We start from the raw sequence: 18,782 nt of genomic DNA, 5'->3' as shown, positions 1-18,782 counted from the left end.
GCCAATGACACAATTACATTAAAACACTGGCTATGTAAGAACAGATGTGGAGTTATAATATAAATAGTGAGAGGGAAACCACAACGTGTGTGACACGAAACATAAGAAACCTCTCAAAAGATAAATATAAGGACACATGTATAAGAAACTATCAACTGGCATAGTTACAGACAATGAAACGATCATCTAGCTCCTAAAAAAAAAATACAGTAGTGAAACACAGTACAATGTTAAGTATAGGAGCAGCCAGGTTTCTGTTCCCTGACTTGTCTGAGAAAAGGAAAAACTACCTTGCCAGTGGCCTCCCTGCATCCAGTCGCCGTGTCTGCACAACCAAATAATCGTGCAGGACAGAGTTTCTCCTAATAAGGTAGCACATGACGACGAGACTAACGAACATCAGAAACATTGGTACCAAAAATCCAGGGTGCAGGTAGGGGAGATGCAAATAATCAGGCAGCGTTTCCTCCAGGGTTTCCGCAAACTCTGAATGAATTAACAATGAATTAAGGGAATTAGTCACATACGAGATGCTGGAGAAGTGAATGTTATCGAGAGACCGTAGAGGAAACACTCGATGGGAAATATTGGCCTTGAAAACCAGACGGATCCGGGACGAGTACGTTGTTATGTTACTGGAGCGGATATAGCATGCTTCCGCTATGGCATAGTGACCAGTAACCCGTTGATAAGTGGTACCCTCCGGGCAGATGACCGATATATAGAATGACTGAGGAAAATAAAAATAATGCAGACCCTGAAAGTTCTTATGGAAAACAGGCGTTGGTGTTAGCTGCTTGTAGGGGCACAGGGAAAGAGCGTCAGACGCGTTCACGCGGGTGAGGGCGATCTCGCATACCCCTCCCCGAACTGGAAGGAAGGCAAAGAGAGACGCAGAGCAATAGAATCGCCCGAAGACCGTCTCCTTGCAATACTGCAAGAGTGAGTAGCTACCCGTTGAATACAGAGCGAAATCCTTCGCGATTAGAACAAGAGACGGGGACGTGTCCAGGGCTAACACACTGTCCTTTGCTGAAAAAGGGAACGGGACAATTTCGTGTGCCTCAAACACGTCCGCCGTCTGAAATGGAACATGAATGATTATGGCATCAGGGGTGAGGCTGGACTCAATCAAGGGGTAAAAATATTGACTCATGTCCGGGGTGAATAAAGGTGTTAGGCTATAATTTTGATACCCGATCTGGACAGTCGTTCTCAAATCGTGTAGAGGGAACAAGGCAGGTGTGACTCTACCGTGCGCTGCATCAACCATGTTGCTAATAACCTGCTGATTTGCAGTTGCGACGGAGTTAATGACGTTTTCCAATACATGCAAGGCCTGATCTAGGAGGAGAAACTGATTCACCTGGTCGATCTGTTTGACAACTATATTGATAACCTCTACCATCTTATTTGTCTGCTCTAGCAGTTCCTCAATGTTAGTATGCAATTGCGCAAGTTTTCTACAATTGGCGTTGATCACCCTGCGATTTCTAGCAGCAAAGGAAAGAACATGAGCGTAGTGGTCCCGCAAATCGCGAACGTCCTCGTCGGTAGCCGTACCGAAAAGGAACTTTGAGGCGGACCCCACGATGTTGAGCAACCCCCTCTTTACCCGAGAGTGAACTGAGTGAAAACTGTAATCCATGTTTACCTCATCAACTTTTTCCCGTAAGAACAGAATCCCATCCTCCAGTAGTTGAAAAAGAGTCAGAGAGTTGGTACTAGAAGGTGCCTTTGATTCCCTAGTCTTGGTAGCCCGTATGGCGTCTGCCATGCCGAGCAGTTTTTCTGATACTATCCTGATTGTGTCCGTGGTGTTGGTCAAGGAAGTATATGGATATTTTACGAGGAGCACATCTTCTATGAGGAAGACCTCTCCTATGTGTGCCGTGAGGGCACCAGGCATCAGGTGGATGGGTGTTGTTGCAAGCAGGGAGCCGAGGGACAACAAGATGGTCAGAAAACGCAACATCATGATCTGAAAGTGGTGGGAATGAAGTATTTAAACACGTGGTCTCAAGTTATAGCTATGGGTGTTGGGATTATCTTGTTGAACATTTGACTCTGAGGGGGAATTACCAATATCAAGGTCCAAAGGTGAGGGAATTACTCTCAGACGATCACTGTGAACTTCTAGACTGACTCCACTATTCGACTCGAGAACCTCGAACCGATCTCCCCTGACATTCCGAACAACACGGTAAGGACCCACAAATTTAGCCCACAGTTTCGAACTCCTTTCCGCTTGCTTAATCATGACTGTGTCACCCTCTATTAATTTCACCAGGACGGCTTGTTTGTGTTGTTTTGACATCATTTCAACCTTCGTAGCTTTTAACGTACACCTAACATCGGAGTGTATCTTAGAAAACATATGCATCTGCTGTTGTGCGTACCTATCAATGTTGTAGAGAGGTTGTTGAGGGATTGTTAGGAAGTCGTACGGAAGATGTTTCTCCACCCCATATAAGATGCAGTAGGGAGACTTCCCCGTAGAGTCGTTTACCGACGTAATTATGGAAGCGGCTATATGCGATAGCCAATCCTCCCAGTTATCGTGGAGATCGTTCACGATAGGCCTGAGGACCTGTAAGATTTTCCTATTAGCCCTCTCCGCCAACCCATTAGCAGCTGGGTGGTAAGCTGTGATGAAGGATTGCGTGATGTTAAACTGAGCGCTTATTTCGCTCAATACTGAGTTCCTAAACTCGGTGCCATTGTCACTCAAAAGAATTCGAGGAGACGAATGTGGACACAACACGTGAGTCACGAGGGCATGGGCCACGCGTGTGGCTGTCTTGTCCTTGAGAGGCGCTAGGACTAGAAACCTAGAGAACTGGTCGACGCACACCAATAATAAGCGCGAACCATGTTGGCTCTGGGGGAGCTGTAATAAGTCTATATTAACAACATCCCATGGCGCCTCTGGTACTGGGTATTGCAACATAGGTGCTGGCCCTTTTACGGACCCCTTGTGCTTAGCACAAACGACGCAATGTGCGACATGTTTTTCTACATCAACCCGTAATGTGGGCCAGTAGAATTCTCGTCTGGTGACAGATAGCGTCTTGTCTCTTCCTGGGTGACCCGCAATGGGTGTTTTATGGACCAGCTTAAGCGTCACGAGGACGTATTTGTCTGGGATGACCAGTTGTTCTATAGGTACCGGTTTGGTTCCCAATATAAGAACGTTGGAATCTGCACGAGGCCGGTAGGCCTATGCAAGGCAGTTCCTTTGACCCTAAGCTCCCGTGTATCTAATCCCACCTAGTGTCGCTGTCCATGAATTTACCTAATCTATTTTTGAATGTGACAATTGTATTGGCACTCACCACATGACTGCTAAGCCTATTCCACTCATCCACAACCCTGTTGGTAAACCAATTTTTGCCTATGTCCCTCTTGAATCTGAATTTATCCAGTTTAAACCCATTATTTCGTGTCGTACCCGGCTCTCTTACCAACAAAACCTTATGAATATCTCTCTTATTAAAGCCCTTCATCCATTTATAAACCTCGATCATGTCTCCACGCACCCTTCGCCTTTTTAGAGAATGCAAGTTTAACTGTTTGAGTCTTTCCTCGTATGGCAAGTTTCTCAACCCCTGAATCATCTTAGTCATCCTCCTCTGCACTGATACTAACATTTTGATATCCATTCTATAGTAAGATGACCAGAACTGAACCGCATAGTCAAGATGAGGTCTATCTAATGCTAAATATAGTTTGAGGAAGACTTCGGCGCTTCTGTTGCTTACGCTCCTTGAAATAAATCCCAGTACCCTATTTGCTCGATTTCTAGCTTGAATGCATTGTGCCCTTGGACGGAGATCAGAGCTCACTAAGACCCCTAAATCTCTCTCGCACCCAGACCTGCTTATGAGAGTGTCATTTAAGCAATAGTTGTGAGGGGTTGTTCCTACCTACACTCAGAATACTGCACTTCCCTACATTGAACTCCATCTGCCATTTATCCGCCCAATCATACAATCTGTTTAGTTCATCCTGGAGAATACTAGCGTCCTGATCCGACTCAATTACTCTACCGATCTTGGTATCATCCGCAAACTTACTGACATCACTACTAATTCCTGTATCTAAATCATTGATATAAATAATAAACAAGAGTGGACCTAATACCGAGCCTTGTGGGACCCCACTCGTAACACATCCCCAGTCAGATCTTTTACCATTGATTTGCACTCTTTGCTTCCTATTGCTAAGCCATGTCTTTACCCAGTTCAAAACCTTACCCTCTACACCGTGAGCCTGTAATTTAAGCAACAGTCGTTGGTGAGGAACTTTGTCAAACGCTTTACTAAAATCAAGATAGATTACATCATAATTTTCATCTCTGTCTGCCGCCTCAAATACTTTACTGAAGGACAAGAGATTGGTGAGGCATGACCTACCTTTCGTGAACCCATGCTGCGAGTCATGAATTAAGCTGTGTTTCTCTAGATGCTTCCGAATGTTCCTGGCTATTATGGACTCCAGCATCTTGCCTATAACCGATGTTAAGCTAATTGGGCGATAGTTTGAAGCAGCCGACCTGTCCCCCTTTTTGAAAATCGGCGTCACATTAGCTACTTTCCATAAGCTGGGCACATAGCCAGTATTTACCGGCATCTTAAAGATGTCGGTTAGTGGACCACTGACTACATCACCTTATTCCTTTAATACCCTCGGAAAAGTCCCGTCAGGACCTGGCGACTTATTCCTCTTAAGCTTATCTATCTCATCCTGAACTATTTGCCTGGTAATGATTATATCTCTCAATTTATCGCCATCCCCGCCCTCGTACACCTGAACCCTTTCTGGAATAGTCGTTCGATCCTCTTGTGTGAATACTGAACGGAAGTAGTCGTTCAACAATGTGCTTATATTATCGTAATTTTCTACTAGCTCCCCTGTGTTTGTTTTCAGCGGTCCAATTTTCTCCCGTGTTTTTGTTCTCTACATCTGAAAGAAGCCCTTAGGATTACTTTTTGCCTCGTTTGCTACTTTGATCTCATAATTCCTTTTTGCCATCCTGGTGTTTTTCTTCACTAATCTAGATAGTTCGACATACCGGCCCCTGAAATGTCTCACCATTCTTTATTTTCTGATAAATTCTCTTCTTTAACCCTATCTCGTGTTTTAGTCCACGAGTCATCCACTTGGGGTCATTGTTTTCTTTTCTAAGTGTTCGCTGTGGTATATGCTGTCCTTGCCCCTCTACTATTACTCTAACTAAATTATTGTAAGACATTTCTACCTGGTTCTCCTGGCTCACTAATCCGCAGTGCTGACCCTCATGTATCCCTAAATTATCCCAGTTTATCTCTTCAAGATGTCTTCGAAGCCCCTCGTAATTTGCTCTTCTAAAATCTGGCACTAATACTGGGTTTGGTTCGCGGGTCACCGCCCAGTCTAAGCTAAAACGAACTGTTCTGTGGTCACTATTTGTATATATTTGTATATATTTGTGGTGGAAGTGGGGGAGTATCTCAGAAAATAGTTTTTTTCTGATGGAATTCAAGGTCACAGTTGCATGAATCACTTTAAAAACAGGGGGGGGGGTTATATGTTTCATGAAAAAATGGTGGGTGACATGAAACTTCCCAAATTCCGAAAATTCCTGGACACTCATTTTTTTTTTTCATTAAGGATATGGTTCGATTACATTACAGATACATCTAGGTGAAGCTTGGTGATAACAAACGCCTAGTTTAACTATGAAGGGTTAAAAGGATACTGCTACTACAAAACTCAGTGGCTACACTGAGTTGGGTGTCGTATTCAGGGGTTCTTACCGCTGGTATTATTGCTAATAAGAAAACTTACCGGTAATGTCTCCAATAAGTTGTTGGAAAGAGCCGCTGGCATACATTATCAGTGCCAGCAGCACCTGTGTGCAGGTGGGGGATGGCGTGTGCCCTCCTCGTCCTCCTCTGTAGATAGGGCTCCAGCTCCGCTATCAGCCGAGTAAGCTCTTGTCGAGGGAGTCTGTACTGACTGATGAGCTCCGCATCACTCACGGAGAGAGGGTCAAGGTGATCACGTATTATCCTTTCTCTCCTTAAAGCACGGTCATGCAGAACAGCGATAAGAATCTCCATCGTGGGTGCTGGCAGTGGTCTGACTGAGGATGTAAACAAACGCAATCCCTGTACCATCTCGCTTTTATGGAAGGAATTTCCCATATTACCTCATACTTTTATTTCTTTGTCAAGAAACACTAATTATGACATATTTCATGTCAATATAAAGAAGGTTGCAAGAGTTACACCAACTCCGTAGAGGTCGTAACTTACATCCTCCTTACAACTCCGTTACAACCTCCCGGATGCTTCCTGAATTCGGCAGAGGTTGTACCTCGGCCTTCCACCGTTGTAAGGCTTACAACCTGCTTTCTGAATAAGGCCCCAGGCAGTCTACAACCGGCGGAAGGGCCGGCCAAGCTGCTCGCCCGACGAGGGCTGGCGTGTCCCTAATGGCAGTATATCTTTTTTTTTTTTTAATGTTTACCTGCACGTTGGCAGGAGGGGCTATGTTGAGAGCCCGGCAGAGGAGCTAGGCGTCAGGCCATGAGGCCCTGCCTAGCTGGTCGGGGGTACGGCTGCATTTTGCACCCGTAGCCGGAGCCGAACGAGCAACTCAGCAGTCTATAAGCTGGCTCAAAGGCCAGGAGAATTGCTCGTTCGACGAGTGCAGGCGTTCCATTGGCAGTGCATCGTTTTTGTTTATAATGTTTACATGCTCGTTGGCATAAGGGGCTATGGTTAGAGCCCGGCAGAGGAGCTAGGCTTCAGGCCATGAGGCCCTGCCTAGCTGGTCGGGGGCACGGGTGCATCTTGCACCCGTAACCGGAGCCGAGCGAGCAACTCAGCAGTCTAAAAGCTGGCTCAAAGGCCAGGAGAGTTGCTCGCTCGACGAGTGTTGGCGTTCCACTGCAGTACATCTTCTTAAGATTACCCCCATAATAGGGGGACAGGGCCTTTGGCCAAAAGGCGGCCCTGTAAGGGGGGACGGGCAATTCAAGTCCCGGTGGGTGTAGGGACGCCTCCGCCGCCGCCACAGCCACGGGTAACAGCCGGCGAGCAGCGACGGAGGCACGGGGTCTCAGGGCAGGCGCCCAGTAGACACCCATAGCGGTGCACGGGCGAGCAGCCGACCGGTCGACTTGACTGCTGCGGGGGGGCCCAAAGCGAGGATAACCAGGCGGGTCAACCACGCCGCCGCAGAAGGACCCCACAGCTGCTCGCCCGACTGCGGGTACGCGGCCTTTATATATATATCCGAACATCAAGAGGCAAAAATGACTGCCTGAAACCGCTGTCCAATCAGCGACGAGCTTACATCAGCAGCTTAAAATACATTTGCAAGCTACATGTATATAATATATAACTTGAAAAAAAAAATAATAATCGTAGAGCAGTTTTCATTGGGGTCATCCATTTAAACAATATGCGTATTGTGTGAAGTGTCACGCAATGATATAACGATGGAACTGGCACTGATGAATAACCGGAGGAATATCGCTTCGTAGCGTAGCCTAATACTACCCCTTTCTGAAAAAAGATTTTGATTTCAAGAATGCTGTTATTATTGTTATGCTATGAAATACGAGAATAGTAGTGGAAAATCAGTCTTCACTGCCACTGACCATTATAACAATATGTACTTCTATTAAATTTTAAAATGATAACCAAAGAACAGATGTCAATGCCATTAAGCACTATGGCAATACGTACTTCTACTAAACTCTCACCTGTATGTTATTTATACAATGTTATAACAATGGAATTTGCACTGAGGACAAGTGTTTCGTAGCGTAGCCTAATATTTCCCCTTCTACATTAAAGCTTTATATGTTAAAACCAAAATATGCTATGAATGCAATGTTCCCAGGAATTTAAAGCCATGAAATCACCCCCCCCCCCCCCACCCCCGCACCCGCCCAAGATATACAAAAATCATAAAAGAGGTCATTTTTTGCAATGATATTTCAACGGAATATTTTCATAAGCTTCAGAAACTGACGTGTTACCAAAAAAGTCAAACAATCTGTTAGTTATAATTACCCATGTGCTTTTTTGTATTGTATATTAGTAATTGTTATACAAAAAAGAACGTATTGCAATAAATTAGCGTCATCAAATGACGCATATATTATAAAAGTTGACTTCTAAGGAGTAAAATTCTGCTCCCTGCTTTATAATACTTGTCAACATGTTATAGTAGGATATCAATGTATTATTATTACTATTTAATATCACCACGAATTAGGCATACAATTGTCAATGGAAAAAAACCACGACAAATAGATCACGCCACCTTATAGGAATGTCGTCCGTCAGTGTTTACCGTCTCAGTTTTGTATACATCGCATTTCATAGTGCGTGGAGGTCACCTTGACGTACGTGACCAATTGTAACAATTATTTTCCAACCTGTAAATCGTCACTCCTTCACGAGAGTCCGACTGACACACAACGGAGTCGCTCTCGCTACGGCGCTTCATGTACATATAGGCTACGAATATAATTCGCCTTAAGGAAGCTGAAGTCTTAATCAACGCCCTTTAAACGCCCCCCGGCAAGCCCGTTACATTTGGTTGGCAGCGGTCACCACCGCGCCTGTGCCTTCGCTACCTCGTTCTCCTTCAAGCTCCAAGCCACGAGAACTCACCAACAAACCTGGGGACAGGCGTAGAAGGAAGGAAAGAGTCACAAGCCAGCCGTCCGCGGCAACTCACCAGGCGCCAGCTACAAGCAACTCACCAGGCGTCGGCTACAAGCTCTATACAGGCGTCAAGCCTCGAGCCACCAACAGGCCTACGCAGCCGAAAGCGAGGGCCACAATCTACAAGCCGCTCCCCCGCCTCAAGCCAGCACTGCAAGCCACTCACAGCTCACTCGAAGCCCGCCAGCAGGAGGAGGCACGCCCCGCTGACCTTGGAACAACCCACATGCCCCTCGCACCACAGCGGGCGGCAACACCGCCGCTGCCGGGAGCATCGGCCCAAACTTTTTCCGGCAAACAGTCAACAAGGGAACCCGAGGACATCTCCCAGTGACTGCAAGCAGTTACCACTACCGTTTCCTGCAAGGCGTCTTCTCAAGAGGTTACACACCCAAGTCGTCTTATCTGCCACCGCGGCCCATCTCTCAATATAACAAGAACGCCGCAGCCGTCCTACGTCTGGCGGCAGTTTTCCGGCCCCCAGCCGCGGCCGATCAAATCGCTGGGTCAGCAGTTTCCAGCAGCCATTACGAGTCCTCCGATGTCCGCCCTTCCCTCATCTCTCGCCGCCGCTGCTGCCGCGGCCGAGGTTTCACGACGCGACTCCAACGACTGCACGTACCCGAGGGCGTCCCCAACCTTCGCCCTCTCCACTACATCAGCTGATTAATCTTGGTATTTGTGGATTTTCCCTTCTGGTCAAAATATGCCGGCTCGGCTTATTTCAGTTTTGTTTCGTGCAGAGGCACGACCTTTTTATTTTTGTGTTCCTAACACTGTTAATCAGTCATAATTGTGAGAGTAACGTTCATTCGCATACGATATTGATCCCTTATTATTGTTTGCTAGCGGGTTTACTGTGAGTTCCCTGATCAAAGTTAATCTTCCTCAGTGCTCCCTGCCTCCGTTTTCTCTACGCCGCTCGAGGGAAAACGAGAGCTTCAAAGGAATACTCACTTAATTTTCTCCTACCCAAAATACCGCAGTATTTATAGAGCTATTTTTTTTAATATACCCATAACATTATGACATTCCATTATAACATTAGCTTATATTACGTCTACCTGGCACCCTGCTAGCCATTCTTTTTTTTTTTTTTTTTTAAGGTATTCGGCGCAAACTATTAATTCATACACGTTCCGTTTATTGGTTAATATTTACAGCTATCAAATATGCGCCTATATTGTAACTGATTTACACCATAGTATGAACAAAGACACTCTCGCTAAACTCGGCGACACCTTTAAACAGTTGGCTCGTCCTTCAAGGGAGGAGGAATTGGAGCACGGTGCGGACACCGATGATTTAAATGTTGTAAACATGCGATCGGGTACTACTTACTCTTCCCTCCCAAGGGAAAGCGCCCCTTCACCGCCGGGTTCGTCTGAATACTTAACCCCCACTCAGCCGATCAAAATGCCTGACGATCCACCTCCCCCCCTCCTGCAGGGGCCCCACCTCACTTCCCCCTTCCCCCGATTCGGGTCATTCCAACTCATGCCAGTATTCGGCAATTCTCGGGCGGCGAGACCGTTCCTAGATCTGTGTGACTCTGCCATCGTAAATTCCTCCATTACGGAAGATCATGATAAAATCGCTTTCATTCGGTCACAGTTACTTCCAGGCTCTCGGGCACTGAATTTGATGCAGTCCTCAGCGTTCGCTTCGGGGGACATTGGAGTAAACTATGAGGTTTTTAAAAGGAATTTCATAAAAATCTTCGGGGGCGGGAGTAAACCAAGCATCGTTAGACAGATGGCACACACGGTTGAGCTCCTCCAAAAAAATTTCTCAACAAAGCCGATTTGGGACGCCATGATTGAGGCAAATCAGCTGGCGGTTGACTGTGTCAAGAGCCTAGAAGACACGTTCTGGCTTCCAGGGGGTTGTATGCAAAAGCACCAGGTGAAAACAGCTTTCGAGTTGTTTTTTTACTTATTTCATATTTCAGAGACGAACCGCCGTTCTGCCCTTCTTTTGGCCTTCAAACCGAGCGGGAAGTTGGTTGACTTCGTCTCAGAGTTAGAAGTCAAGGTTCAAGAACACACTCACCATCAACCCCTCGCAACAGCCGCAGCATTGCAGGCACAAAGTAAGGCATCTCTCACCTGTAGTTTTTGCAAACAATCAGGACATTCTGAACATTCTTGCTTCGCGAAACGTAGGGAATCAACACATTCAAGACAGGGCTCAGATAGGAGATCAGGAGGTTACAGTGGCGGGCATTATTCATCACACAGGAACCCTAGGCCAAACCATCAGCGGAAGGCTGCATTTTGCCTTGTCCACGGGAGCTGTTTTCATGATTCAGGCAGTTGTTCTGCAATACAAAAGGCCAAGGAGGAACAGAAGTACAAGTCCTCGGCGGACAGTAAACCACACTCCTCTTCTCAGTATAAAAAGACATGACTTCGTGACAGCCCCAAGGCGTACATCCAAGTGTCCCTTAAGGACAATATTAATTGGGAGCAACTTGACTCCGTCATTGCCGCCTTGGGCCGGACAAGCAAAATTGCCCTCCCTTGCAAGGTGGGCAAAATTTCACTCACATTAGCGGTAGACACAGGTGTGACAGTCAATGTCATCTCAGACTCCGCTTACAGGTCACTGACACGACAGGCGATTGGGGAAAATTGGCCGCTCCAAGAGAACGACCTGAATGTGGTAGGCGTGACGGGCACCACTTTGGGAATCCTTGGGCGAGTACCACTAACAGTCAGCTTACATGAAAAAGTATGTCCCTTTCGAGATTTCTTTTATGTCTCTAGCAGGTTTGCCTTACCTGTGGATGGGATCTTAGGATTAAACGCCATGAAAGACCTGCACATAACCATAAACCCTGAAAGCAACGCGATCGTGTATCAAGGCCGACGCATACAGGGGATGGTAAATCCATCGCCTCTGTCACCTGTAATCCCACCCTCAGAGGGGGAAAATGACCAACCCACCACAGACTCAGGGACTGCCACCGCCCAAGTGTCACCTCTTACGGTCAAACCACACGAAAACATTGCAGACTTGTGGCGGACAGTAACGGCAGTCGTAGAAAGTCCTCAAATAGTTCCAGATCGCGCTGCAAAACTTGTTAAAATCCGTTTGCCTAACGCCCTCCAACGGGCAGTTATGTGTGTATCGACGGAGCTCTCACATACACCGCGTTACGGTGGAGGTAACTCTCGCGACAGTCAAGGAGGGAGGTTTTGCAGAGGCATTGGTAATAAACACGTCTGGATCTCCTGTATCCTTAAAACACGGTGTTAGTTATGCCAGTGTCTAGTGTATGGGAGAAATGTCGCCCCGGAACCAGCTGAATACCCTTCAGCCCAAGTCTCAGGCATAACCTCGGCGTGTCAGGCTTCTCCCGAACAAGGCACAGCTAATTTAGAGGCATTCCTAAAAGTTGCACACTATTCCGAAATTAAGCCAACCTTAGTCCAGCTACTGGAACATTATAGGGGGGCGCTTGCTCTACCAGGCGAGCCGCTTGGAGTTACGCAGTGTGCTGAACACCACATTAAGTTAAAACTAAATACAAATCCTGTATATATCAATGCGTACAAGCTCCCCCACAGTCAGAGGGAGGTCGTGCAACAACTTATCTCTGAAATGTTAGAACAAGTTGTCATCAAAGAATCGAATTCCCCGTGGAATTCACCCTTGTTTCTGGTTCCAAAGAAAGACGGTTCTTATCGTCCTGTGATTGATTTCCGGCGTGTGAACACTGCGACCGTGGATGATCATTTTCCGCTTCCCGTTCTTAGAGATCTTCTGATGTGTCTCGGTAGAGGAAATAAAGTCTTTACGAGTCTTGATCTGGTCAGTGGCTAATGGCAACTGCCCATGGCCCCCGAGTCACGTGAAATAACGGCTTTTAGCACGCCTCATGGCCACTATGAGTGGACGAGGATGCCGTTCGGGCTCAAAGGAGCTCCCTTGACCTTCCAAAGGACAATGAACAGTATTTTTTGGTGACTTGCTGGGCAACTCTGTCTATGTGTATTTAGACGACATCATCATAGCAGGTAAAGACGTGCATGCACACATGGAAACACTAAAAGCAGTCCTACACAGACTTCAAGAGGTCGGATTAAAGCTCAAAATCACCAAATGTGAATTCTTAAAGCCTCGGATCAAGTTCTTGGGGCATGTCATGGACGAATTCGGTATCCACACAGTGGACGACAAAATAAAAGCTGTTGCCGAGTTCCCTCAGCCAACGTCTGCGGACAAGGTACGGTCTTTCTTGGGTGTCGCAGGTTATTACAGGCCTTTCATAAAGGACTTCGCAGCACGCGCGAGTCCCCTAACCCATCTATTAAAGAAAGACGTACCATTCCAGTGGCTCCCAGCTCAACAAACGAGTTTTGAGGTTTTAAAGAAAGCGCTTACACAGGCTCCGGTCCTTGTCTTTCCGGATTTCAAGGACCCCTTTCAGCTTTGTAACGACGATTCGACTAGTGGACTAGGAGCCGCTCTGATGCAAACAATTAAGTACGGCAAAAGCATGTGATAGCGTTCGCCAGTCGAGTACTAACTGCTCCGGAAAGAACTTTTCTGCTACCCACCTAGAGGCTCTTGCCATTGTGTGGGCTCTGAAGCATTTTCGTGACATAGTGATGGGGTACATAATTGTGGTGTCTACGGACCACGCGGCCATAACTGATCTTTTCAAGGAAAAACCTACACGGTCGTCTGGCAAGATGGTTCTTAATGATCCAGCATACAATCCGGAGATAAAATATATCACCGGGAAAACAAATGTGGTCGCAGATGCCTTATCTCGGATTGTTCCGATAGGCGCGATTACCACCCCAGAGGTCATCCACAACTTCACTTCACCTGAGCTACACACTGCTCAGCGAGACCACCCTGTGTGGAAGAGGTTAATTTACGCCCTCGAGTCGGGAGACGAAACAAACCTTCCTGAATTGCCAGTTCCCTTTTCACAATTCTTCCTATCAGAGGACAACCTCCTTTGTAGGTCATGGCCAACCAAACCGGTACCTATAGAACAGCTGGTCATCCCAGACAAATACGTCCCCGTGACGCTTAAGCTGGTCCATAACACACCCATTGCGGGTCACCCAGGAAGAGACAAGACGCTATCTGTCACCAGACGAGAATTCTACTGGCCCACATTACGGGTTGATGTAGAAAACATGTCGCACATTGCGTCGTTTGTGCTAAGCACAAGGGGTCCGTAAAAGGGCCAGCACCTATGTTGCAATACCCAGTACCAGAGGCGCCATGGGATGTTGTTAATATAGACTTATTACAGCTCCCCCAGAGCCAACATGGTTCGCGCTACTTATTGGTGTGCGTCGACCAGTTCTCTAGATTTCTAGTTCTAGCGCCTCTCAAGGACAAGACAGCCACACGCGTGGCCCATGCCCTCGTGACTCACGTGTTGTGTCCACATTCGTCTCCTCGAATTCTTTTGAGTGACAATGGCACCGAGTTTAGGAACTCAGTATTGAGCGAAATAAGCGCTCAGTTTAACATCACGCAATCCTTCATCACAGCTTACCACCCAGCTGCTAATGGGTTGGCGGAGAGGGCTAATAGGAAAATCTTACAGGTCCTCAGGCCTATCGTGAACGATCTCCACGATAACTGGGAGGATTGGCTATCGCATATAGCCGCTTCCATAAATACGTCGGTAAACGACTCTACGGGGAAGTCTCCCTACTGCACCGTATATGGGGTGGAGAAACATCTTCCGTACGACTTCCTAACAATCCCTCAACAACCTCTCTACAACATTGATAGGTACGCACAACAGCAGATGCATATATTTTCTAAGATACACTCCGATGTTAGGTGTACGTTAAAAGCTACGAAGGTTGAAATGATGTCAAAACAACACAAACAGGCCGTCCTGGTGAAATTAATAGAGGGTGACACAGTCATGATTAAGCAAGCGGAAATGAGCTCGAAACTGGGGGCTAAATTTGTGGGTCCTTACCGTGTTGTTCGGAATGTCAGGGGAAATCGGTTCGAGGTTCTCGAGTCGAATAGTGGAGTCAGTCTAGAAGTTCACAGTGATCGTCTGAAAGTAATTCCCTCACCTTTGGACCTTGATATTGGTAATTCCCCCTCAGAGTCAAATGTTCAACAAGATAATCCCAACACCCATAGCTATAACTTGAGACCACGTGTTTAAATACTTCATTCCCACCACTTTCAGATCATGATGTTGCGTTTTCTGATCATCTTGTTGTCCCTCGGCTCCCTGCTTGCAACGACACCCATCCACCTGAAGCCTGGTGCCCTCACGGCACACATAGGAGAGGTCTTCCTCATAGAAGATGTGTTCCTCGTAAAATATCCATATACTTCCTTGACCAACACCACGGACACAATCAGGATAGTATCAGAAAAACTACTCGGCATGGCAGACGCCATACGGGCTACCAAGACTAGGGAATCAAAGGCACCTTCTAGTACCAACTCTCTGAATCTTTTTCAACTACTGGAGGATAGGATTCTGTTCCTACGGGGAAAAGTTGATGAGGTAGACATGGATTATAATTTTCACTCAGTTCACTCTCGGGTAAAAAGGGGGTTGCTCAACATCGTTGGGTCCGCCTCAAAGTTCCTCTTCGGTACGGCTACCGACGAGGACGTACGCGATTTGCGGGACCACTACGCTCATGTACTTTCCTTTGCTGCCCGAAATCGCAGGGTGATCAACGCCAATTGTAGAAAACTTGCGCGGTTGCGTTCTAACATTGAGGAACTGCTGGAGCAGACAAATAAGATGGTAGAGGTTATCAACATAGTTGTCAAATAGATCGACCAGGTGAATCAGTTTCTCCTCCTAGATCCGGCCTTGCATGTATTGGACAACGTCATTAACTCTGTCGCAACGGCAAATCAGCAGGTTATTAGCAACATGGTTGATGCGGCGCACGGTAGATTCACACCTGCCTTGTTCCCTCTACATGATTTGAGAACGACTGTCCATATCGGGTATCAAAATTATAGCCTCACACCTTTATTCAAACCAGACATGAGTCAATATTTTTACCCTTTGATTGAGTCCAGCGTCACCCCCGATGCCATAATCATTCATGTTCCATTTCAGACGGCGGACGTGTTTGAGGCACACGAAATTGTCCCGTTCCCTTTTTCAGCTAAGGACAGTGTGTTACCCCTGGACACGTCCCCGTCTCTTGTTCTAATCGCGAAGGATTTCGCTCTGTATTCAATGGGTAGCTACTTACTCTTGCAATATTGCAAGGAGACGGTCTTCGGGCGATTATAATGCTCTGCGTCTCTCTTTGCCTTCCTACCAGTTCGGGGAGGGGTATGCGAGATCGCCCTCACCCGCGTGAACGCGTCTGACGCTCTTTCCCTGTGCCCTTACAAGCAGCTACCACCAACACCTGTTTTCCATAAGAACTTTCAGGGTCTCCATTATTTCTATTTCCCTCAGTCCTTCTATGTCTCAGTCATCTGCCCGGAGGGTACCACTTATCAACGGGTTACTGGTTACTATGCCATAGCGGAAGCATGCTATATCCGCTCCACTAACATAACAACGTACCCGCCCCGGATCCGTCTGGTTTTCACGGCCAATATATCCCATCGAGTGTTTCCTCTACGGTCTCTCGATAACATTCACTTCTCCAGCATCTCTTATGTGACTAATTCCCTTAATTCATTGTCTTTCGCAAACAAAACGGAGTTTGCGGAAACCCTGGAGGAAACGCTGCCTGAATACCTGCATCTCCCCTACCTGTACCCTGGATTTTTTGTACCAATGTTTCTGATGTTCGTCAGTCTCGTCGTCATGTGCTACCTTATTAGGAGGAACTCTGTCCTGCACGATTATTTGGTTGTGCAGACACGGCGACTGGATGCAGGAAGACCACTGGCAAGGTAGTTTTTCCTTTTCTCAGGCAAGTCAGCGGACAGAAACCTGGCATTCCCCTGCTCCTATACTTAACATTGTACTATGTTTCACTATTGTATGTTTCACTACTGTATTTTTTTTTAGGAGCTAGATGAACGTTTCATTGTCTGTAACTATGCCAGTTGATAGCTTTTCTACATGTGTCCTTATGTTTATCTTTTGAGAGATTTCTTATGTTTCATGTCACACACGTTGTGTTTTACCTCTCACTATTTATATTATAACTCCACATATGTTCTTACATAGCCAGTGTTATATTGTAATTGTATCATAGGCAGTCTGCTTGACAAACTGCTATTTAGATTTTTATATATCGCGAGGTCGCGATCACTGGTAGGTGACCGAGCAGTGTTATAGTAGGATATCAATGTATTATTATTATTATTTAATATCACCACGAATTAGGCATACAATTGTCAATGGAAAAAAACCACGACAGATAGATCACGCCACCTTATAGGAATGTCGTCCGTCAGTGTTTACCGTCTCAGTTTTGTATACATCGCATTTCATAGTGCGTGGAGGTCACCATGACGTACGTGACCAATTGTAACAAATATTTTCCAACCTGTAAATCGTCACTCCTTCACGAGAGTCCGACTGACACACAACGGAGTCGCTCTCGCTACGACGCTTCTTGTACATATAGGCTACGGATATAATTCGCTTTAAGGAAGCTGAAGTCTTAATCAACGCCCTTTAAACGCCCCCGGCAAGCCCGTTACAAACAACGAAAAGAACGATATGCTAGTGGTTCAGAGAACAGAATATAACTTCTCATTTGATAACGCTCATTAAGTGCGATACGATTTTTTTTTCGTGTGTGTATTGATTAAATGACTTCGTTGATGAAAAGTATTCCAAAGATTATTCTATTCCTCTTCAATAAAGTGATGTCCGCTATTCTCGTCTTTTAATCAATATGAAAAAAAGAATCATCTCAACGTTTGACATATTAGCTGTTTTATGAACGTGAAAATGAAAATTCATGAAAATCCAATTCATTTTGTTTTTTCAACCTTTTTGAAATACTTAATGTGAGAGCCGACAGCATCTAAGAATAAGAGCTTAATTATGCAACATAAAACATGTATCCTTTAACAAATATCAAGTATACTAAGCAAAGAACACTATCAACACAATAGCAACAAACACTGGCCTCTCACTGTTTCATGAAACAAATAACTGATATCTCAAGCAATTTATTATGTCAACAATAGCAACAAACACTAGCCTCTCACTGTTTCATGAAACAAATAACTGATATCTCAAGCAATTTACTATGTCAACAATAGCAACAAACACTAGCCTCCCAGTGTTTCATGAAACAAATAACTGATATCTCAAGCAAATTACTATGTCAACAATAGCAACAAACACTAGCCTCTCACTGTTTCATGAAACAAATAACTGATATCTCAAGCAATTTACTATGTCAACAATAGCAACAAACACTAGCCTCTCACTGTTTCATGAAACAAATAACTGATATCTCAAGCAATTTACTATGTCAACAATAGCAACAAACACTAGCCTCTCACTGTTTCATGAAACAAATAACTGATATCTCAAGCAAATTACTATGTCAACAATAGCAACAAACACTAGCCTCCCACTGTTTCATGAAACAAATAACTGATATCTCAAGCAAATTACTATGTCAACAATAGCAACAAATAGTATTGCCTATCACTGCCCACTATACATATAACAGCATCAATAGCAGCTGTCTCCATCATATTTCCCATTCCTGTTAGCAGGAACGGGAGGTGGGCTGGGTGGCAGGGAGGCAGCCAGTAAATGTATACAGGTAAAGGTGGCGTAATTGGCAGCATAAAACAATGAGCATGGATGTGCTATCAGTTAGAGAAGTATCAAGGCACCTCTCCATAATTATGAGAAGAGTAGTACTTCATTATTTAGTAGTTAGTGGTTAGTATAAGATTACATGCATGTAATGTCACCTGTTGCAGATTGAAGGTGTGTCTGCGGCTGACGCAGGCATATACCAGTGCCACGTTCCCGTCAGCTTGGAAGAGGAGGAGCTCAAGGTGGAAGCCGCCCAGCCAGTTGTGGTAAGATTTTAATGTTGGATCATTTTCTTAAGAGGTGGACGAATGTGAGTGTTTCTTTCC

Source organism: Eriocheir sinensis, unplaced genomic scaffold (genome assembly GCF_024679095.1).
Source record: "Eriocheir sinensis breed Jianghai 21 unplaced genomic scaffold, ASM2467909v1 Scaffold26, whole genome shotgun sequence".
NCBI lineage: Eukaryota > Metazoa > Arthropoda > Malacostraca > Decapoda > Varunidae > Eriocheir > Eriocheir sinensis.
Note: the sequence above shows the minus strand (reverse complement) of the source record.